At 46.2% G+C, this 24,221-nt stretch overlaps 1 protein-coding gene across 4 annotated transcripts in view; it reads right to left on the bottom strand.

Annotated features, from left to right (window-relative positions):
- Window positions 1–21,915, bottom strand: part of GTF2IRD1 (GTF2I repeat domain containing 1) — a 116,379-nt gene extending 94,464 nt beyond the window's left edge. For all 4 annotated transcript variants that reach the window (XM_056865122.1, XM_056865125.1, XM_056865124.1 and 1 more), the window contains exon 1: window positions 21,834–21,915. The gene's annotated coding sequence lies outside the window, so the exon portion shown is untranslated. The remainder of the gene's footprint in view (window positions 1–21,833) is intronic.
- Between the last annotated feature and the right edge of the window lie 2,306 nt (window positions 21,916–24,221).

The following is a 24,221-nucleotide window of genomic DNA, read 5'->3' as shown; positions in this document are numbered from 1 at the left end:
CTTTAAGAGGGGAGTGGACATGTTCATGGAGGAGTGAGGTATCCATGGCTACTAGTTAAAATGGATAGTAGTCATGATGCATACCTATTCTCTCTAGTATCAGAGGAGCATGCCTATTATTTTGGGTGCGGTGGAACACAGGCAGGATGGAGCTGCTGCAGTTGTCTTGTTTGTGGGCTTCCTAGAGGCACCTGGTTGGCCACTGTGTGAGCAGACTGCTGGACTTGAGGGTCCTTGGTCTGATTCAGCAGGGCTTTTCTTGTGTTCTTAAGATGTCCTTATTAGCCATGCGAGTTAGGAACTGAACTTCGGTGTACAGAAGCATGACTATCACTGAGAAATGTTTTATAATATGTCAAAATTCTTGGTGCCTTGTGTTTTTTTTTTAGTTGGCATTTTTGGGTTGCTATTGCCTTACGTCACTAACCGCTTGGAACACTTTTGCGGAGAGGTGATACCCAAATATTTTGAACCAACAGATACAGGGGAACAATAACAGGGAGAGTTGTCACCTTCGTGCCCAACTCGTGGGCCTCCTGATGGCATCTGGCTGACCACTGTTGGAAAGAGGATTCTGGACTAGATGGGCTCTTTGGCATGATCCTGGAGGACTCTTCTTATGTCAGCAACAGAGAGAATATATACATGCAAAAAACGGTGCAAAGAGGCTCGAATTCACACCTGGTGTAGCCAAAAAAACCACCTGCATGCAACAACATAACTTTTCACTGCTTCTCCACCACCACCAAGAAGTCATGTTCAGTGGGTGGCCAAGATCTAAAGGACTCGCTGCATAAAGCAGGGCGCTGGAGCCTTGATACCATCTTAATTATCTCTTGCTACAGCTCAGTAGGATAAAGAGGGACATCTAGGCCAGTACACCTGTCCTTGTGGTCAAAGCCCTCGAGATCCAGAGCTGGGTAAGCCCAAAATTGTGGTTTTGTTTTGATTGTTCTCAATCAGTTTCCCACGTTGTTGTTTTGGCATTTTTTCCCCTTGATAAAAAGGTGAAGATGAGCAGCAAAGCAATTGCATCCTGTTCCCAGTGTGAAAGATGACTGCCAGGAAAGAGCTGCCAGGAGTGATCCCAAATGGAGGATAGAGATGAAATCGCTTCACACCACCACACAAAGCCACCAAGAACTAGGGTTGCCAACCTCCAGCTGGTGGCTGGTGATCTCCTACCCTCCCTTTAAAAGCCTCCTTTCTTTTTATTCTTTAAAATGATTTTTGTTTGTAATTCACCAAGATTATGCTCTTGTAAAAAGGACAAGAGTCACTGGAAAAGTCAATAATCCTAGGAATAGTTGAAGGCAGCAGGAAAAGAAGATCCTACATGACATTGATTGACTCTATAAAAGAAGCCACAAGCCTTAGTTTGCAAGATTCATAAGGGTGCTGTTAAGTCGGACAGCACTACACACACACACACAAAGGTGTGGGTGGAGAAAAGCAGTCCCTTTTACTGTGATGTTTGAAGTGTAGGGTTGCCAGCCTCCAGGCGGTGGCTGAAGATCTCTCGCTATTACAACTGATCTCCAGGCCTCTCTTCGCCACTGGTGGGAGGTTTCTGGGGCGGAGCCTGAGGAGGGAGGGGTTTGGGAAGGGGAGGGGCTTCAATGCCATAGAGTCCAATTGCCAAAGCAGCCATTTTCTCCAAGTGAACTGATCTCTATCGGCTGGAGATCAGTTGTAATAGCAGGAGATCTCCAGCTAGTACCTGGAGGTTGGCAACCCTAGATATTGGAAAGCTCTGCTATGTCAAAAAGTCCCTGAAAACAGAAAAACAGCACAGCAAGGGGGGGCACAGACTCTGCCTCCCTCCTGTGTTAGTTTTCTATTCACCAGGGTTTTTTAATGCAAAAGCGAGATTCAAGGCTGGAACCTAAACATTGCCTCTTTCCTCATGCACGTGTGAACCAGACCTCAATCACTTCAGATCTTTGTCGGCATCCTTTTCTCACTCTGCTGGTCCACTGTGGATACCAAACTCCAAATAAGAATTTGTTTTCTTTCAAAGTTTTTCCTCGAAAGTAAAAAACAACAACACCACTAAGCCCCTTATTGCCCCCTATCCTGTTTTGCTCCAGAAATTTTACATCCCTGACCTAAGCAAACTTTGATTTGCATAGTGGCATATGTATTTTATCTCCTTATCTGTTCAATCTATATGCAGAACACATCGTAAGGAAAACTGGATTAGATTTAGACGGTTGGGTGAAAAATGGTGGAAGGAACTTTAACAATCTGAGATATGCAATTGACACTGTAATACTGGCATTACAATAAAAGACTTGAAATGACTCCTGATGAAGGTTAAAGGAGAAAGTGCCAAAGCAGGACTGCAGCTGAACAACAAGACAAAAGTAATGACTACTGAGGAACCGCGCAACTTTAAGGATGACAATGAAGAAACTGAAACTGTTGGAGTTTCGGCTCAATCATCAACCAAAAGGGAGAATGAAACCAAGGCCTTTTATGCATGGCCGTTTATCCTCACCGTCACCCCTCCAATGACTTCAGGTCTTCGTTTTGATTATGCATGCCATTTCCGACCATCAGAGGTCATCATGCTCTCCCCCTGTGCTTCACCTGCGTTTTCAGGGACCTGTTTTATCTCAAATTTGAAAACGCGGGCAAAACGTGGGGAAACCCAGGGAGGAGCAAGATGACCTCTGATGGTCAGAAAGGGCATGCATAATCAAAACGAAGACCCCAAGTCGTCGGAGGGGTGACGGCGAGGGAAACAGCCATGCATAAAAGGCCCAAGAAATCAGGAGGAGATTGAGACTTGGAAGGGCAGCCATGACGAAGAAAATATCCTTAAGTGTAAGAAAGTGTCGCCGGGGACCAAGATAATTCATACTATGGTATTCCCCATTACCATTATCATTACCAAATGTAATTTGGTACACTGCAGGGTGGCGCTCTTTGAAAGACGTTGTTGGTGAAAGGGGGGGTGCTTTAAAAAATACAAGTGGGGGAAAACTAAACATTTGTAAAGGGCTGTGATCCTTGGAGGCTGCTTGCTAAAACCAGGAGAGATCAATGAATATCGGAGAGGGAAAAGATTACAGTCTTGAGAAAGAAAGTGACTTTATTGAAGTTCGAGGTGCTGAAGATAACATTTGGTAATTCATACTATGGTATTCCCCATACCATTACCATTCCCCATACCATAATTCATACTATGGTATTCCCCATTACATTGTATGGCTGTGAAAGTTGGACAATGAAGAAAGCTGATAAGAAGGAAGTTGATTAATTTGAAATGTGGTGTTGGAAGAGGGTTTTACGGACTGCCAAAAAGACAAATACTTGATTTATTTTTATTTATTTAAAACATTTATTAGCCACCTTTCTACCTGACAGGAACTCAAGGCAGTTTACAACGGAATAACAAGTGGGTTCTAGATCAAATCAAGCCTGAATTCTCCCTAGAAGCTGAAATGACTAAACTGAGGCGATCATACTTTAGTCGCATTTATGAGAAGACAAGAGTCACTGGAAAAGACAATGATGCTAGGAAAAGTTGAAAGCAGTAAGAAAAGAGGAAGACCCAAGCTGAGATGGATTGACTCAATAAAGGAAGCCACGGCCCTCAGTTTGCAAGACCTGAGCAAGGCTGTTAATGCTCAGGTCTTCGATGTTTTGGAGGTCATAAATTCATAGGGTCACCATAAGACTCGGAAGCAACTTGATGGCACATAACACACAAAGGTGGGTTTCATCATGAAGGGGTCTGCATACCTCTCCGCTAGTAGGGCGGGATTTATACAGGTGTAATTCCCACAGAGATAAAGACAGTGTCTTTTTAAAGCAGCGGCAACTTTGTACATGCATTGCCACTGCAATCGTGTTTCCAGCTCCAGGTTGGGAAATACTTGGAGAATTGGTGGGTGGAGAGAGAGCAGGAGAGCAGGGTTTGGAGAGAGGAGGGGCTTCAAAGGGGTATAATGCCATAGAGTCCAATTGCCAAAGCAGCCATTTTCTCCTGGGGAACTGATCTCTGTTGGCCGGAGATCAGTTGTAATAGCGGGAGATCTCCAGCCACCACCTGGAGGCTGACAACCATACACTTCACACACCATAGTAAAAGGGGCTGCTTTTCTCCACCCCCACCTGTGTGTGTGTGTGTGTGTGTGTGTGTGTGTGTGTGTGTGTAGTGCTGTCCAACTTAACAGCACCCTTATGAATCTTTCAAACTATAGGGTTGTGGCTTCTTTTATAGAGTCAATCAATCTCATGTAGGATCCTCTTCTTTTCCTGCTGCCTTCAACTATTCCTAGCATTATTGACTTTTCCAGTGACTCTTGTCCTTTTTACAAGAGCATAATCTTGCTGAATTACAAACAAAAAACATTTTAAAGAATAAAAAGGAAGGAGGCTTTTAAAGGGAGGAAAGGACACAAGCCATTTGCCCTAAGGCCAAACCCCTTTCAAATCTCCTTTAGCGGATTAAGGTTGACAAAAAAACTTCAGGCTCCCAAAATAAATAGCAGTTAGAGAAACAGAAAAAACCACCAGCCAGCTCCAGAGAGGAGAACCGGTATCTCTCAGAGAAGCTCCCAAACACTATTGGGACTAGGGTTGCCAACCGCCAGGTGGTAGCGGGAGATCTCCTGGGATTACAACTGATCTCCAGCACACAAAGATCAGTTCACCTGGAGAAAATGGCCACTTTGGAAGATGGACTCTTAGGAAGATGGGCTCTATACCCCATGGAAGTAGGGTTGCCAGGTCCCTCTTCTCCACCGGTAGGATGTTTTTTGGGCGGGGCCAGAGGAGGGTGGGGTTTGGGTAGGGACTTCAATGCCATAGAGTCCAATGGCCAAAGCGGCCATTTTCTCCAGGGAAACTGATCTCTAGACCTTACAGACCAAGATGTTCCACCAGGTCTATGGCTGAGGACAGCAACAGTTTCCATCTTTCTGGCCTCCCTCCCTGCTTTTTTAGCTATTATTAGTATTATTATTTACATGTGCCTATTCTTAATCCCCATCCCTTTCTTTATCGAGATTGCCTGTTTTTTTTCCCTTCTTCTATTCCTTCCCCTCTGGTTAGCTGCCCCTCCCGCTATTGTGATGGTTTAAGGGTGTCATTAGAATTTTAATAGATGTTGGAGAATGTTTAACTGTACCTTGTTATGCTTTAATTTGTTGGAATATGTTGTAAACCTGGTCGGAGAAGGGCGGGATATAAACCAAATAAATAAATAAATCATGGTCCTGTCCTGGGACACTTGCTCACCTGGAGGCAGTTCTCACTCACCACAGGTGATCAGGATAAGGATGCCAACCTCCAGGCGGCACCTGGAGATCTCCCACTATGACAACTGATCTCCAGATGACCAAGATCAGTTTCCCAGGAGAAAATGGCTGCTTTAGAGAGTGGGCTCTAATGATCTTATACCCTGTTGAGGCCCCCTCCCCAAATCCCACCTTCCCCAGATCCCACCCCCCAAATCTCCAGGTATTTCCCAACCCAGAGCAGGCATATACCTGTTTATAAGGCATTTGTTCCCAGCCACTGGAAAGCTTACTGTTGTCAAGTTTGAGAAACTCTCTTCAGGATACTGCTGGACCACAGAATAAATCACTGTCAAGGAGAAGAAAACAAGAGAATAGGGAGCACGTTGAGTGCTTTTCCCCCTGTCTGTGTCACTTCTCACTGCAGCTTTCCCTCTGCACCAGCTGTGCGGCCCTCCCTTTATTTCCTTTTAATCAATACAACCTGACACTAATTCTAATGGTTTTAATAAATGTTTAATGCCTCGCTAAAGGTCGCCCGCCTCCTGTTCCCGCCGCAAGATTTGTATTAATAGCGCGCCGGGCGCTTGGTTTTTTTAACGGCACGGCTTCTGCCAGGATTTCAAAAGCTTTGGCACAGACTCCCATCCCGTGCGATGCATTTAGAACAAGAAACACTCTCCGTGGGCTCCGTAATAAACTGTCAGGGAGCTCAGTGGCAGGCGGCCAGAGAGGAGGAAGGGAAGAGAAAAACAGACAAATTACCACGGACAGAGGGAGAAAGATGGAGCACTTGGGGCCGGCGTTCGGCAGCTCACATCGTTGCTGATCTGAGCCTTGCTTAAAATGCGCAATAATCATAAAACAAGCCTCTGTTTTGCCTTCCCTAAAACCACAGCCGAAGCGCCCAAACGATACAACCAGGGCTTTGTCTGTTCTGCAAAAGCATCAACATTCAAAAATGGTTCCAGTGTGGACTGTTGAGCATCGCGAACCTGTGGCAAATAGTCACTGTGCTTGTTTATTTATTTATTTCACCTAAAAGATGCGGTAGCCACCTTTCTCCCTATGGATCTCAAAGCAGCTTCCGCTATTCATGAAATATATTTAAAAAAAAAAACCCCACTGAAAAACATAAAACCAGAATTTAAAAACCACCATTTATGACTGCTTCAATTAAACGCAGTCTTAAATAAATAAATGGTTGTTTTGAGTACAAGCGAACTTTGCATTGAAACTAGGGGTGCCAACCTCTAGGTACTAGTGGGAGATCTCCTGCTGTTACAACTGATCTCCAGTCGACAGGGATCAGTTCCCCTGGAAAAAATAGCCGCTTTGGCAATTGGACTCTATGGCGTTGAAGTCCCCTCCCCAAACGCCGCCCTCCTCTGGCTCCGCCCCCCAAAACCTCCCGCCAGTGGCGAAGAGGAACCTGGTAACACTACTTGAAAACCCTACGGGGTTGCTATAAGAGCTGTGATTTGATGGCAAAAAATATGCTTGAAAAGACGGCCAAGTGATTCAGGACGGGGCTTTTTAGCAGAAATGTTTCATGGGTTCATCTAAGTGATTAAAATCAACTCATTGCTGCGGTCCCACTTCTACAAACAGGCCTCAGGAGCACGGTTTAAAATCCCAGCAATTTCCACGATCCAGTTATTTCAACACAAGGCCAAGCGAGCAGGCCTTCAGAAGCTCCGCAAGCTTAATCCGACGCGGCGGAAATTCCATCCGAAAGCAGTGCCCGAAATGCACATTTTAGCCCGTCGGGGTTCCATGAAAGCTCGATTCCCAAAAAGGAAGCGCCGGGCTTTGATAAGGGACAACTGAACTTCAGCAACAAAAATCCTAACTATTTCCTGTGGGAACAGCATGCTGAAATATCGACAGAATTAGGGGCACTGCAAACTAAACCAAGGAAAATAGCCACTCCAGACTTTGGGCCCCTGCTTTGTTAACATAATACAATAAAAAATACATGAACACATGAAGCTGCCTTATACTGAATCAGACCCTTGGTCCATCAAAGTCAGTATTGTCTAAGACTGGAAGAGGCTCCCGAAGGTCTCAGGCAAAGGTCTTTCACATCACCTACTTACCCAGTCCCTTTAACTGGAGATGCCAGGGATTGAACCTGGGATCTTTCGCATGCCAAGCAGATGCTCTACCACTGAGCCACGGCAGAATTTTTAACGTTACATTTTTGGTATTCTGGATTGTGGCAAATAGCTATGGCAGAAAAATTGACACGTCCACTTAGAGCTATCAAAGGCAGAGCTAAGATATCAGATTTTTATGGGAGGTAGCATGATTTCATCTCATACACAAACCAGAAAGAAATGCAACATGCATCCAAGCCATTTCAAAGATTATGGAAGGTGAATTAAAGTTAGAATGACCCTTCCTCTTCTTTTCATTTCTAATCGTGTCAATCACCTATGCTAATACTGTATTCCTTTTATACCGGCAATTAAAAGATAGACAGACAGACGAGAGAGAGAGAGAGAGAGAAATTCACACACACACACATGAACTTGAACAAATATTAAGCCCTCGACCAATAGCGCTGTAATGCTCAGATCTTGCAAATTGAGGGCCGTGGCTTCCTTTATAGAGTCAATCCATCTCTTGTTGGGTCTTCCTCTTTTCCTCAATGGGCTTAGACTGGAATAACTCTGCCTAAGATTGCATGGTTAGTCTCATATATATGAAGGGGACTTATATCAAGCCACAGCATTGGTCCATCTAGTTCAGCAATGTCTACACTGACTGGGCGGTGGCTCTGTGGGGGTCAGGCATGCAGAGGTCTTTCCCGAACGACAACTATCTGCAATTCTCTAACTGGAAAGCCCGAGGATTTAAGCAGAGACCTGCACATGAAGCAGGTACTCTACTTCTGCCTCAGCACCCCAGTGCCGAATGCAAACATGAAACAAATAAATTATTTCTGGAACGGTGGGCTCATTAATGCAAACGATTAGCGCTGCTTTATTAAAAACGAAGGTTCTTGTAATCTTAAAGACTAACAGGCTTATTACAGCAGCCAGCATGGTGTAGTGGTGGTTTGGAGCGGTGGACTCTAATCTGGAGAACCGGGTTTGATTCCCCACTATTCCACCTGAGTGGAGGACTCTAATCTGGTGAACCAGGTTTGTTTCCCCCGTGGCGCAGAGTGCTAAGCTGCAGTACTGCAGTCCGAGCTCTGCTCACGACCTGAGTTCGATCCCAACGGAATCTCTTTCTCTCTCTTTTTGCTGAAGCAGAGTAATCCAGCTGTCCCTCTGGAATTCACTCCAAGTAAGATGCAAGAGCTGTTGAAAAGAGCAAGGGATCTGCTAAGCAACGTAACTAAATATGCCTTGACTTCTGGGTCCTTCTGGATCTACGATAAAGATAGGGTAGCAAAGGCAAACTTGGAATCTGCTCTAAACATTCATTACGTTGGTTAATATAAAAATGGTTAAGCTGCCCAGGACTCCTACGCAAACTGAACTTTTGCAGACAGTTTGGGACAGTGGAGAGGGATAGATGGATAGAATTCAGCAGCCTGTTGGCAATTCTGGTTCATCTAGGTAACTATACCAATATATGTCCTTCCAGAGGGGTGGCAAAAGCGAATTATGCAGATGGACACGCCTATTAAAGCTTCCACAGAAGGTAGCTTGGAGCAGGGATCTGTGTTCACCTTTTGTTGTTTTTTAGGGCTATGGTTGAGATCCTATCACGTTTTACTGTGGTTTTTAATTAATATTGCAACCTGCCTTGACTCCCCTTTGGGAGAAAGGTGAGTTAAGACTGCCATAAGTAAATGCATTTAGGAGAGACTGTGGGTCAAACCAGAGATGATGATGATGAAGACGATGATGATGAAGAAGATGATGAAGAAGAGTTGGTTTTTATATGCCGACTTTCTCTACCACTTAAGGAAGAATCAAACCGGCTTACAATCACCTTCCCCTCCCCACAACAGACACCCTGTGAGGTAGGTGGGGCTGAGAGAGCTCTAAAAGAGCTGTGACTAGCCCAAGGTCACCCAATTAGCTTTGTGCGTAGGAGTGGGGAAACAAATCCAGTTCACCAGATTAGCCTCCGCCGCTCATGTGGAGGAGTGGGGAATCAAACCCAGTTCTCCAGATCAGAGTCCACCGCTCCAAACCACCGCTCTTAACCACTACACCATGCTGCTAGAAGATTCACGACTGGATCTCCAGTATACTTTAGTTTAGAGTCTTCCATTGCAGCCTCAACCTGTTCTAACCCCCACAATAGGGCAAATGGCAGCCAGAACTGGGGACATCCGACATCAGGATTAAGCCTTATTTCTCCCTGATCATTTCTTCTTCCATAACTGAAAAGGATTTAACTCAAGGTCTTTCTTTTAATATTTAGATTCTGCGTCGCATTTTGTATGACAGAGCCTTAATTAAATGGCTTAAATGGGATTCTGTAGTCGCGACAAATAGAATCATATAATAAATTAATGAACAAATAGAAATTGCCGCCCCACCGCTGACATCGCTAACAGAGAAAGGGAAGAGTCAGAGAGGGAGGAGGAAACAGACCAGGACTGACAATAGAAACTCAATTGCGGGCTCCTCCGGCCAGTATCTAGATTAAAATCAGGGAGCCAGTTCCATGTGACCCACATATAGCCACAGGCATCTATGTTTTCGGTGCTGGAAAGTAAGTGGAATTTAAAACCCGGAGCCTTATCAGAAAAGGCCGCTCAAGCCAAAGAGGTTTCACAATACACTTTGGATCCTGATTAGTATCTCGTGCCGTCACCCTAAGCGCCGAAATTGTTTTTCCTTTTGCAAAGGGGAGGTCATCCTAGACCAGGGGTGGGGAACCTTTTTCCTGCCAAGGGCCATTTGCACATTTATAACATCATTCAGGGGCCATAACCAGGTGTAGATCTCCCGGCGGGGGGGAGGCTAGGGTTGCCAGGTCTCCAGCCACCACCTGGAGGTTGGCAACCCCAGGGGAGGCCACGCAGAGAAGGCCTGGAGGGCAGCCCCGCTCCCCCCTTCCAGGTGGGAGGGCAGCCAGCGGTGGGCCCAAGCAAACGAGGCGCCAGCCCACAGCCGATCCACAGGGAAGGAAGGGAGGAAGGAAAGAAAACAGAGAAAGAGGAAGAGGGAGGGGAAAAGAGAGAAAGGGAGAAAGAAATGGAGGGAGGGGAAGAAAGAAAAAAGGATGGAGGGAGACCGACAAAGAGACAGAAAAAGAGGGAGAGAGGGAGAGAAAGGAGAGTGACGGAAAAAGAGGAAGAAAGAAAAGCCTTCCCCCACACACACACACACTCACGCCGGCCCCTCGCAACCAGCCCCAGCCTCCACGCCTCCCCCCCACACACACCCCTGGCCCAGGAGCTACCGAGGGCCACGGAAAATGTCCTCTGGGGCCGCATACGGCCCCTGTCCTAGACAATGCGCCTGCTATCCGGCTTCATAGTTCCAAAAAATTCCAGGTCACCCTCACAAGCCTCCGTCAACTGGCAGAGTAAAGACACAAAGAAGATAAAGATGAAGAAGAAGAGTTGGTTTTTATATGCTGACTTTCTGTACCACTTAAGGGAGAATCAAACCAGCTTACGTTCTCCTTCCCTTCCTCTCCCCACACCAGACACCTTGTGAGGTAGTTGGGGCTGAGAGAGCTGTGACTAGCCCAAGTTCATCCAGCTGGCTTCCTGTGTAGGAGCAAGGGAAAAAATCCAGTTCACCAGATTAGCCTCCGCCGCTCATGTGGAGGAGGGGAGAATCAAACCCGGTTCCCCAGATCAGAGTCCACCGATCCAAACCACCGCTCTTAACCACTACACCACGCTGGCTCTCTCTTTGCAAACTAAACAGAGATCCAATGCTGCTGCAGACCACAGAATAAACTGGCTTCTAAGAGCCTTCCCCACCCCCGGAGGGCAGGGGCATCTTCCCCCTTTGCAAAGAGAGATTAGAACACACAACGCATATGTGAAACCTTAGCAAGGATAGCTGCCAGCTCCATATAAAATGGGTGGAAATGTGTGTGCCTAAAAGCCAAGGTGATTTCACTGAAAAGTGTTAGGAAGGTATGCAATAAATTCCTGGGTAAACAGTAGTAAACTGAATGGGGCAGAGGTTCACACAGAACCCAGTTCTCCAGATTAGAGTTGGCTGCTCTTAACCACTACACCACACTGGCTCTCAAGGCAAGAGACGAACGGAGGTGATTTGCCATCGCCTACCTCTGCATAGCAACCCCAGATTTCCTTGGTGGTCTGGTTGCTTAGCTTCTGAGATCAGGCTAGCCTGAGATGGGACTACCCAGGTCAGGGTAGCCTGGGTTACCCAGGTCAGCCTATTTAGGGAGGCTTTTATGCTTTATCAGATTTACTGGCGCAGGCTCTTCTCACGCTGCAGGTTACTTTGGAATTTGCAGCGGGAAAGCCAGTTACGATCTAAAGATCTTCCTCGTTGCATTGTTCTGTTTTATTATATTGCATGTCTTTTATTCTACGCTAATCGGGGCGCGTTTTAGGAGGGTGTTTCCTGTCCAGAAAACAAAATATAGTAAACCAAGAAGATTGGACCAGAACCAACGGGTTGAAATTCAATCAAAAGAGTTTCTGTCTAGACATTAGGAAGAATTTTCTAACAGTTAGAGCAGTTCCTCAGTGGAACAGGCTTCCTTGGGAGGTGGTAAGAGCTCCTTCCCTGGAGGTTTTGAAGGTTAGATGGCCATCTGTCAAATTTCAAATACCTTTATTGGCATAGTACAATGTGCTGTATATAAAAGGATAAAAGTTAAAGTAAAATAAAATTAATATAAATCATTCCTTAATGTTGTGATTCTACTTTCGACTAGATTCCCATTGGTTGACTGTAATTGTCAGAAATTTTGCCACATTTTTGGTTATCTCAGGATCTTTATCAGCTATTTTCGTGTTATTTGAGGAAAAGTTCTACACTATACGTTTTATGAGGTTTCCTCTTGGGGAATCATAAAGATGGCAGCCCAAAAGAATATGCGACAGGGAGTCAGGACATCCTACGCCACATCTGCAGACTCTTTCAGCGTAAGGTGTTTTCAGGAATCTGCCACGGAGGATCACCGAAGTGGGAGGCTCCTATCTGGGTCAGAATGCAGACAACCTTGCCACTTGCAGGGTACCTTGCCAGCCTTCGCCAGGCAAAGGGGCCCAAACAGGCAAATGGACAAAAGTTTCTGCTCACACAAGACGCTTCACTCAGAGAGCATCCTTTCTGAGTTTAGCGGGTAGATCTGCCACCAGCCCTTCAAAAGGATTACACTTAGCAGAGCCTAAGGGCAAAGCTTCTGCCAGTTATTTAGCACTACAATAGCAAGCTTGCCCTGCAAGGTAGAGACCCTGCAGGGAGAGGCTTTACCTTCAAAAGAGATTACAAAATGCGGTAGCAAGCCAAAGGCTTCAGGCCTTAGATTTAGCTTGGAACCACCAAAAACAAAAGTCACTAACGCCCATTTAAAGGCTAACAAGTTTATTAAGAAGATTGCAGTTTCACAGCAAAGGTTCAGAAAAGCAAGCAAGCAAAAATAATAAAGCTTATTCTAGCTACACATTTCAGCTTAGGCAAGTTTGACAAGACATTCAAAAGTATAGTGTACCAGTTCCACAAGAGGTTTCAAGTCAGCATAAGTTGGTTATTTCAAGTTGCAAAATCATTCCATCATAGGTTCCCCCTCAGCTTCCATAAAGACTTTCCTGAGCTTAGGCCATCTGTCAGCAATGCTGATTCTGTGACCTTAGGCAGATGATAAGAGGGAGGGCATCTTGGCCATCTTCTGGTCCCTGGAGGTATGTGGGGGGGGGGGAGGTAGCTGTGAATTTCCTGCATTGTGCAGGGGGTTGGACTAGATGACCCTGGTGGTCCCTTCCAACTCTATGATTCTAAGTAAACGATAAAAGGCAGCAGACTTTACAAACTTTTTAAAAGGCCGAGTGAGGAGCCAAGAAAACCCCCGAAGACAGCTGGTTCTCCTCAAGGCTGGTTTTTTTAGTGGCTTGTTGTAATTGGCTTGGCTTGTTTTTCACGGCTTTGTTTTATTGTTCTAATTGTCAGCCGCCTAAAGCAGGTTTCTGGAAAAGCAACATGTAAAATTGCAGCCCGTGAGAAATGGATCTATAGGTAGATTCAAAAATGGAGTCCCGATACAAAGCAAGAGCTTGTAGGCAAGTTGCTAGCAGATGCTGATCCAAATGTGTCCTTGATGGTGACAAAATTCTTGTCCGTGGCATTAAATGGTATTACTTTTTAAATTTTAACTTGTATTAAGTTAAAGCCAGCGGGGTGTAGTGGTTAAGAGCAGTGGTTTGGAGCGGTGGAATCTGATCTGGAGAACTAGGTTCGATTCCCCACTCCTCCACATGAGCGGCGGAGGCTAATCTGGTGAACTGGATTTGTTTCCTTGCTCCTACCCAGGAAGCCAGCTGGGTGACCTTGGGCTAGTCACAGCTCTCTCAGCCCCACCTACCTCACAAGGTTTTTTTGTGGGGAGGGGAAGGAAAGGTGATTGTAAGCTGGTTTGAGTCTCCCTTAAATGGTACAGCAAGTCAACATATAGATTCTTCTTCTCACAGTTAAAATAATAAATTTAAAATGAAATGTTACATATTAATTTAGTTATTTAGTGGTTAATTTGTATACTATTTTTCTCTTTGCTTGTGACCTGTTAGTCTTTGAGCAGTAAATAAAATGGGACATGTAACATTTCCAAATAAAATTATCCTGTGCCTACAGACTCAATTTTTTGCAGCCACATCAATGATGCTCACAAACACTGTTTCACTTGCAAGGAAGCCGTAAGAGTACAGGAAGTTGGCTTTCACTGAGTCTGACCATTGGTCTATTTAGGTCACTACTGTCCACTCTGACTGGCAGCGGCTCTCCAGGGTCCCAGACAGAGACCTCTCACATAACCTGCAGTGTAGTGGTTAAGAGCGGCGGACTCTAATCTGATGAACCAGGTTGGCTTCCCCACTCCTCCCCATGAAGCCAGCTGGGTGACCTTGGGCTAGTCACAGCTCTCTCAGAACTCTCTCAGCCCCACCTACCTCACAGGGTATCTGTTGTGTGGAGAGAAAGGGAAGGCGATTGTAAGCCTCTTTGATTCTTCTTAAAAGGTAGAGAAAGTTGGCATATAAAAAACAACTCTTCTTCTTCTTCCGTTACCGGATCCTTTTGTAGTGGAGATGCCAGGAATTGGACATGGTACCTTCTGTGTGCCCTACAGATGCTGTAGTATGGAGCCAAAGGCTAATAGCCAAGTCCAGATCTTAACGTACCCCCCCCTTAACATACGAGGAACCTACGTCCAGACAATAGCTTTTTCAACATCAGTCGAAAAGCTGGAAGTGCTACCTGAGTAATATTACAGTCCATCACATTTGTAAACTTCCCTGGATCTCAGGATAGTATACACAGAGTTCTCCCCTTTTATTCTCACAACAACCCTAAGAGGTAGATTAGGCGAAGAACATGTAACTGGCTCAAGGTTACCTAGTGAGCTTCACCAACACCACAGTGGCTCAATATAGATTTGCTACCTCTTCATACCATAAATTCTGGAATCTGGGGAAAGATGCCAGAGTAGAAGATGACATAACATCAAGTGTGTTAAAATGGGCCCAAGGAAAGAAGAAGACTTGGTTTTTATATGCTGACTTTCTCCACCACTTACGGGAGAATCAAACCGGCTTACAATCACCTTCTTTTCCCCTTCCCACAGCAGACACCCTGTGAGGTAGGTGGGGCTGAGAAACTTCTAAAGAGCTGTGACTAGCCCAAGGTCACCCAGCTAGCTTCATGTGTAAGAGTGGGGAAGCCAACCCAGTTCACCAGATTAGCATCCCCCACTCATGTGGAGGAGTGGGGAATCAAACCTGGTACTACAGATTAGACTCCACCGCTCCAAACCACTGCTCTTAACAACTACACAACAATGGCTCTCTAAGAGCCCAGTACCAGATCTACCAGCTCAAATAAGCTTTCTTTTAAAAAATAAATTGTAGGAAGAAAGAAATGTTCTCTCCCCTTGCATTTCTGGCAACTGCCCCTGTCCCCAAATAAAAACAGAGAAGGTTAGCCCATTGGGGGAGAGGCAACATGCAACCCTATTTGAGTCATGCCTCAGTACCATCTAAAATAAGATCTTTGCCAAGACGAGTGGGCCTACTCTCCAGTATTTCAGAAAGGAATCCAGGAATATTTGTTCACTTCATTTATACCCCTCCTTTCTCCCCAATGGGGATCCAAAGTGGCTTACAGCGTTCTCCATTTTATCCTCACAGGTGGGTTAAGATGGAGAATATGACTTGCCCAAGGTCAACTACCAAGCTTCCATGGGAGTAGAGATTCCAACCTCGCTCCCTCAGATCCTAGACCAGCACTCTCACCACTATACCACACTGTAAAGGTAAAGGTGTGCAAGAACCAGGTCATTCCTGACTCATGGGGTGACGTCACATCCCGACGCTTACTAGGCAGACTATGTTTACAGGGTGGTTTGCCATTGCCTTCTACACTTTACCCCCAGAAATTCGGGTGCTCATTTTACTGACCTCGGAAGGATGGAAGGCTGAGTCAACCTTGAGCCAGCTACCTGAAACCAACTTCCGTCGGGATCGAACTCAGGTTATGTGCAGAGCTTGGACTGCAGTACTGCAGCGTACCGCTCTGTGCCACGGGGCTCAGTTATACCACACCTGTACACCGCCCTAATTCTCATATCCAGGTTCGCTGCTTAAGCCCTACCTACCCAAGACGCTACTACGCATCTCAAACGGCTCCACTCTTCCTGCAGTTCTGCTATATTAATTTACTTGGTAACCACCTGCCAGAAAGGGGTTTACTCATTGGGTTAAAGATACACTTGAGGGAGGGTGCGCCGTAAAATTGTCCTAAAATAGATTAAAAACAGTCCAAATATAACTCAGCAGCTGTAGCATGCGAAATGGTAGATTGCACACTACATGGTGCGTTAGCATTTATTTACATGCATTTGTGATCAAGAAATCGATGCAACTGGCTCCAAGATTTCCCTTCTACAGATTCTGAAGAAGGGAGGAGGAGGAGGAGAATAGTTGGTTTTTATATGCCAACTTTCTCTACCACTTAAGGGAGACTCAAACCTTCCCTTCCCCTCCCCACGACAGACACCCTGTGAGGTAGGTGAGGCTGAGAGAGCTCTAAAAGAGCTGTGACTAGCCCAAGGTCACGCAGCTGGCTTCATGTGTAGGAGTGGGGAAACCAACCCAGTTCACCAGATTAGCCTCCGCCGCTCATGAGGTGGAGCGGGGAATCAAGCCCGGTTCTCCGGATCAGAGTCCACCGCTCCAAACCACCGCTCTTAACCGCTACACCATGCTGGCTCTAGGATCTGCATGGGGGGGGGGGGGAATCGTAACAAACCATCCTCAAGTAGGAATAAAAACAGGGACCGCAGTTTAATAAGGGCAGGTGCCAGTAAATAAAGGGAAAGGGAACACGTGCAATGGCTCCAGCAATTAATAACCTATGCTCGAAACCAGAGTTCTGCCAGTTAGCACAAGGCTTAATTTACACATTCTATTTCTGCCAAGGGATGGTTTTCATTTTTAAAAAACCTCGTTCTCTACGTCCCTGCAGATTCTTCCTGTCATCGCTGCTAGCGGGGAGGCAGTACATTTTCTTCAGGTGTTCCACATCACGGGGTTCAAACCGGCTACCTTCCGTGTCAGAGAGAGGCCTCTGCTCCTCAGACTGCCACCAGTCGCCGGGGAGAACTGCAGGCTGTTGAAATCAAGACGCAGCCATCACCCAGACACCTTGTGGTCCTGGAGGGCCAACCCAGGACCACTGCCTGCTATAAAAGCTCAGTTCTCAGACGTTTGGTTTTGAGGGAGGCCACCACAGGGTCTTTTTTTGCACCTGCGCGAGATGTGTGCACGCGTGCGCCATCGAGGCATTCAGAGGCGGTTTGCCATTGCCTGCCTCCGCGTGGGCTGAGAGAGTTCGGAGAGAACTGTGACTGGCCCAGGGTCACCCAGCAGGCTTCATGTGGAGGAGTGGGGAATCGAACCCGGTTCTCCAGGCTAAAGTTGGCCGCTCTTTACCAACCGCTTAAACTGATACCAACTGGGTTAAACTGCTGTGGCTCCTCAGCTGCTAGATTTCTAAAAGGTAAAGGTAGTCCCCTGCTCAAGCACCAGGTCATTCCTGACCCATGGGGTGACGTCACATCCCGACGTTTACTAGGCTGACTATGTTTATGGGGTGGTTTGCCATTGCCTTCCCCACTCGTCCACACTTTACCCCCAGCAAGCCAGTTTTTTACCGGCTCTCAATATGAACTCCTGATTGTAGAGCATCAGCTTGGCATGCAGAAGGTCCCAGGTTCAATCCCCGGCATCTCCAGTTAAAGGGACCAGGAAAGTAGGTGATGTGAGCCCTACATAAACCCATTTCCAGGTCTAGTCACTGTAGTCAATCGTGAGAATCCTGTCAGCAAACTATGGCCAGGGCAGTGTATACTAACTGTAGATCATTCTGCGTGAGCAGAGGACATCTTGTACAGACAGGCATGGACAAGGTAGGGAAATCTTGGGTGAAAGAACGGGATATTTTTAGACAGATAAATCATTTTATAACCTGTTTTGTCAGCCAACCTGGCTCTTCAGAAAGCTTACAATAAAAACCAAAAATAGAAAATAAAATACTATTTGCTGACACACTCACCCTGAATGTTTGTGCGTATTCCATGACAACGCAAGACTTCAGCCGGCAGTTGGCCTGGTGGTGGTACTTGCAGGCAGAGGTGACAGAGAGTTTTTAGTGTATTATATATATCCCAGCCAACGGTGGACATTAGTAGGATTGCAAAAGTGAGTGATATCATCACAAAAACCAACAGCCAAGAAAGAAGAGCTGGTTTTTATATGCCGACTTTCTCTACCACTTAAGGAAGAATCAAACCAGCTTACAATCACCTTCCCTTCTCCTCCACACAACAAACACCCTATGAGGTAGGTGAGGCTGAGAGAGTTTAGAGACAACTGTGACTAGCCCAAGGTCATCCAGCTGGCTTCATGGAGAAGTGGGGAAACCAACCCGGTTCTCCAGATTACAGTCCACCGCTCCTAACCACCGCTCTTAACCACTGCACCACACTGGACTCTAATCGTGGACAACTGGGTTTGATTTCCCACTCCTCCACATGCAGCCTGCTGGGTGAACTTGGGCTAGTCACAGTTCTCCCAGTCCTCTCTCAGCCTCACCTACCTCATAAGATGCCTGTTGTGTGGTGGGGAGGGGATTGTAGGCAACTTCAAGACTCCTTAAAGGTAGAGAAAAGCCGGGTATAAAAACCTACGCTTCTTCTGCTGAGTTAGATGGATCAGTGGCCTAACTTGGCCCATGATTTACATGCAGAAGATCCCCAGCCAACACGAGTTAAAGAATCTCTGATAGCAGGGTTGGGAAAGGCCTATCTCTGCCCGAGACACTGGAGTTCCACTGCTAGTCATAGGAGACAAGACTGAGTTAGATGGACCAATGATTTAGAACAGAAGCTTCATATGTCTGAGACAAGTAATAATATGAACACCTGAAGCTGCCTTCTACTGAATCAGACCCTTGGTCCATCGAAGTCAGTACTGTCTCTACTCAGACCGGCAGGGGCTCTCCAGGGTCTCAGGCAGAGGTCTTTTGCATCACTTACTCGCCTGGTCCCTTTAACTGGAGATGCCGGGGATTGAACCTGGGACCTTCTGCATGCCAAGCTGATGCTCTACAAACTGAGCCACAGCCTCTCCCCAATAGTAATAGTAGTAACAATAAGCATGCTTTGGATGTATCTGGGAAGTCTCAATCGTTGTACTGTTGATATTTGGCTCTTTTGACTAATGAGTTTGCCGGCCCCTGTACTAGATAGACGTGATTTTAAAAGTAACTTAAAGGGTTAGGTGCTGTACAATACTATATTCCACATACGATATTCCCCCCCCCCCAAAAAAAAGTGTAGCGGTTAAGAGTGACAGACTCTAATATGGAGAACCTGGTTTGATTCCCCACTCCTCCACATGAGTGGCAGACTCTAATCTGGAGAACCAGGTTCGATTTCCCATTCCTCCACATGAAGCCAGCTGGGTGACCTTGGGCCAGTCACAGTTCTCTCAGAACTCTCTCAACCCCACCTACATCGCACGGTGTTTGTTGTGAGGGAAAGGACTGTATCCACTTTGAGGTAGAGGAAAGTGGGGTATAAAAACCAACTCTTCTACTTCTTGTTCCCATTTTACAAGGTGCAGCAGAAACCAACAAGTCCATGGCAGAGTCAGGAGGCCCACAGTGTCTGGTCTAAACGTTAACTGATCAATGGTGTTACTCTCCCCATCAGAGAACACAAAAGCAACATACTCATCCTTCTTGCCAAGCAGGAAGGTAACAAACCTTCTGACCTACTGAACAGATGCACCACCCATCATAACGCAAAGGGGAATTTAAAACTTCCATCACAGGTCAAACCAGTATCGGAAACGTGCTGGTGCATTTGCCATACCGTAGGGAATGGATCCAACAGAAACTCTTCTATGCGTTGCTCTTGCTGCCCAAATTCCTTGTGTGTGTGTGTAAAGTGCCGTCAAGTCGCAGCCGACTGATGGCGACCCCTTATGGGGTTTTCAAGGCAAGAGACTAACAGAGGTGGTTTGCCAGTGCCTTCCTCTGTATAGCAACCCTGGACTTCCTTGGTGGTCTCCCATCCAAATACTAACCAGGGCTGACCCTGCTTAGCTTCTGAGATCTGACGAGATCAGGATAGCCAGGCCATCCAGGTCAGGGCGCCCAAATTCCTTGCTAGGTCCAAATTAGAAAAGCACTCTGTCAAGTGAAACTCTCTCCCCCTCCAGAGCTGAATCTCCTCTCCTTTCCACGAGGGCTACACCAGTCATTTCCCTGCGGAAAGGGACAGCATGAGAGATGCATTTCTCTGCGCCTGGTTAGCGGTTTTGTCCAAAAAAAAAAAAATGAGGGAGTGCCTGGCCAGTTAAACCACTTGTTTCTATTTTTAAGCATGCCTCTGTGGTTCTACACTCCACCGCCCGCCTCCCCACCCCCCAGCCTCTCCCTACGCATGGATAAATGTGTGTGTGTGTGTTTTTTTTTAAGCTTCATCTTCTCGCAAAGCGTCAAAAACCTGAACGATGCAGCCCACACGCGGCAGGCTGCCCACGCCAATGCCAATTTAGACATGGGGAGCCAGGGATGCTCTATTCATGCCAAGGCAATAAGCACCCTTTCCGGGGTTTTTTGAAAGATAGAAGCGATCACATGCAAGAAAAGTCGCGCACGTGCACCCCGAGGCACAATCTTCTGAGCATTTAAAGCGCCGCTTATTTTTTTAAAAACCCCAGCAGCGGTACCTTCTGCATGAAGTGCCATTCTGTAGCTAAACCAAGATCTTTCTGCACCAAAAAACATCGGGGGGGGGGGTGAGTGCTTAACCCGAGCCAAGACTCATCCAATGCTGATCCCCAGAACCCTGACGCAGGACTGAACTCCAGAGAACACAGCCCCTAAGCATGTGCAGAGTGCCTTTTTCTCATTCTGCACCTCAAGCAGAAGCAGGCCCCTCACGGGGGTGGGGACACCTCTAGTGACTTCTAGGAAGGTTCGAGTCTTCTTATTTTACGGTTGTACACATGGCGGGGGATCCTCCTAACAATAAACTCAACTTGTTAGTGAAGGGCTAAAAAAATAACCTCAGGGTGTAAAAAAAAAAAACATCCAATGAAAATAATAATCATCACGATTCGTTACAAATCCACACCAAAAACCTAACGTTAAAGGATAAATGTGTGATTTACAAGAAGCACTAAAAAGATGAAGTTATGGGGGGGTGTTATATATTGTACAAGGTTGCTTGCAGAGGAAAGAGAAAGTGTTTTAAAGCAGGGAAGTGTCATGGAGGGGGGAGGAGAGAAAACAAGAAAGCAAAATCGAGGGAAAGGGAGAGATTTCATAAATGATCAACTCACTTTCCTCCGCCAGACTCTCCCTGAGCTCGCTACCCAACTGCAGCAGAAGAAAAATATAGATGTATGTGTAATTATACACCCTCCCAATCTACCAGCAAGGTTGCCTGCAGACTCGACTTGAATTAAACTGCCTTCCCTCTGTCAAAGGGGGGGGGGAGAGAGAGAGAGAAGAGGGGGAAAAATACTGCAAAATCCATGCAAGACACCAGAACACCCCCCCACACACACACACACATCTAGATTGTGGCATTCAGATTTATCAATGGGGTTCTAACAGGCCACCCCCTCGTCGGAAGATCCCCCCCCAAAAAAGCTCTTTGGCTCCCCATCACCCTCCATGTATTTAATTTCGAATAATCCCAACATCCCCCCCTCCCGCATCACACCTGCAAAAAAAAAAAAAAAATACACCCTACAATGATCAATGAAAATTAGAAGAGTTACAATACGACGCTGGGATGGGGGCATTTTTATCTCTCCCCCCCCTTCTGTTGAAATAAGGGGATTTTTTCCCCCTGGGGGGGGCCAACGGGGCGGTGGAAAGTTTCTCTTACCGCAGAGATGGGATCTCTTCCAGCTCCGCCCGGATTGCAGGGTTGAATTAATCTGCTAGGAGGAGGAGGAGGAGGAGGAAGGAAGGAGAGGAGAAAGGAGGAGGAGAGGGGGGGATTGAGGAAGGAGAGGGGGTAATTCCCACCCTGGCTGTCTAGGGGGGATGGATGCTACAGGGAGGGGGGCGCCGGGCCAGGGAGGGGGGCCCCATGTAGCCACCCCCTGCTCCCGGGGGCTGCAGAGAAACCAAAGGGGAGGCTGGGGGGGGGGGAAGGCTCTTTGTTCTATAATCCCAGTAAGATTGCCAGCCATTCGCCCCGGCTCTAATCCCAGCCCCGCTCAAGAGGCGCATCCATTGGCTGCCATTTACATACAGGATTAAGAGGCAGGCAGGCAGGGAGAGGGAGAGAGGCAGCGCACCAGATGTGCCAGCCGGGCAAATCCAGCGGTGGCGCCGCCTGCAAGGCGCAGCTCTCTCCCCGCTCCTACCCTCCGGCCAAGTCAATGCAGGGGCAGGACCGGGGAGCCAGCCTGAGCCTCGGTGGCGGCGGCAGGGGGGGGGAAGAGAAATTGCAGCTGGGGGTCTCTCCCCGGCGATTGGCACGGCCTGCGATGCTCGCTCCAGCCTGCCGCCGCCGGACAGGCCGGTGCAGAGTTCGACTGCGGAACTGCCTGCCCCAGGACGATTCCGATTCATTCATGGGTGCGGCAAGCGCCATCAAAGTATCAGTCGCAGAATTAATACCGGGCAGGACTGATTGGATTCATAAAATGTTTGAACGAGCAGAAATGGCAACATTGACTGAGTTAATAAATCAAAAAGATAATGATGGATTTGTTAAGGAGTGGGAGGCGTGGATTGTTTATTGCAAAAATGAACTTAATGTGCAAAATGTTAAAGGTTACAACTTAGACTAGGTTAATTTTCTTGTTTCTATTTTTCTTTCTTTTTTAATAACCGTAGAAGGTTTTACAAAAAAAAAATTTTTTTATAAAGAAGTAGAAAATAATCGCTAAGAGGGTTACGAAGATAAGTTAGAGATAGAAGAAGGAAGGGGGGAAGTCAAAGCAGGGGAAGATAATTGTTATATGTTATATGTTATATGTTACTCTTAATTGAGAATTAGAAAAGATTGAAAGGTAATGTTAATTGATTGTATCGAATGTATGAAAAAACAATAAAAAAATTATATATAAAAAAGTATCAGTTACAGAATTAAAACTGGAGGATACACAGTCACTAAAACTGTAGGATATACAATTCATAGACAGTTTGTGTAGGGTTGTGTAGGGTTGCCAGCCTCCAGGGGCTAAACCAAAACTGCACTAGTTCAACTAGCTGTAGGAAGAATGATACCAAGCTCAAAGTCATTCAAACTGAAATTTATATTCTAACAGTGCGTAAGGGAAAACCGAAATTCAAAGGAAACTTACTAATATAAACATCATACAAGGAACAAAATCCAAGGAACAAATTAGCACAAAGTAGCTGTATACAAACGCTACAAATTTTGCAAGGTGACGATGTCACAGAGTAACAAGAATAAATAACAATTGTATCAAAATCTTAATCTTATTGCTTTTCAAAGTCAATCAAACATCCCTGCTCCTTCATGTTTGATTGACTCTGAAAAGCAATAAGATTAAGATTTTGATACAATTGTTATTTATTCTTACCTTGTTACTCTGTGACATCGTCACCTTGCAAAATTTGTAGCGTTTGTATACAGCTACTTTGTGCTAATTTTGTTCCTTGAATTTTGTTCCTTGTATGATGTTTATATCGGTTTCACTTATGCACTGTTAGAATATAAATTTCAATTTAAATAACTTTGAGCTTGGTATTATTCTTCCTACAGCCTCCAGGTGCTAGCTGGAGATCCCCTGCTTTTACAACTGATCGCCAGCCAATAGAGATCAGGTCCCCTGGGGAAAAGGGCTACTTTGGCAATTGGACTCTATGGCACTGAAGTCCCTCCCCAAACCCTGCCCTCCTCAGGCTCCGCCCCAAAAACCTCCAGCTGGTGGCGAACAGGGACCTGGCAACCCTAAATTTATATAATCTAAACAAACCTGTTTACAGAATTAAAACTGGAGGATATACAGTAATTAAAACTATAGGATATACAATTCGTAGACTGTTTATGTAGGGTTGCCAACCTCCAGGTACTAACTGGAGATCTCCTGCTTTTACAACTGATCTCCAGCCGATAGAGATCAGTTCACCTGGAGAAAATGGCCGCTTTAGCAGTTGGACTCTGGCATTGAAGTCCTCCCCCTCCCCAAACCCTGCCCTCCTCAGGCTCCGCCCCAAAAGCCTCCCACCGGTGGCAAAGAAGGACCTGGCAACCCTAAATTTATATAATCTAAACAAACCTTGAATTAATAAA

This window comes from Euleptes europaea, chromosome 19 (assembly GCF_029931775.1).
Source record: "Euleptes europaea isolate rEulEur1 chromosome 19, rEulEur1.hap1, whole genome shotgun sequence".
Lineage (NCBI taxonomy): Eukaryota > Metazoa > Chordata > Lepidosauria > Squamata > Sphaerodactylidae > Euleptes > Euleptes europaea.
The sequence above is the reverse complement of the archived record's forward strand: the minus strand, read 5'-3'. Positions and strand labels throughout refer to the sequence as shown.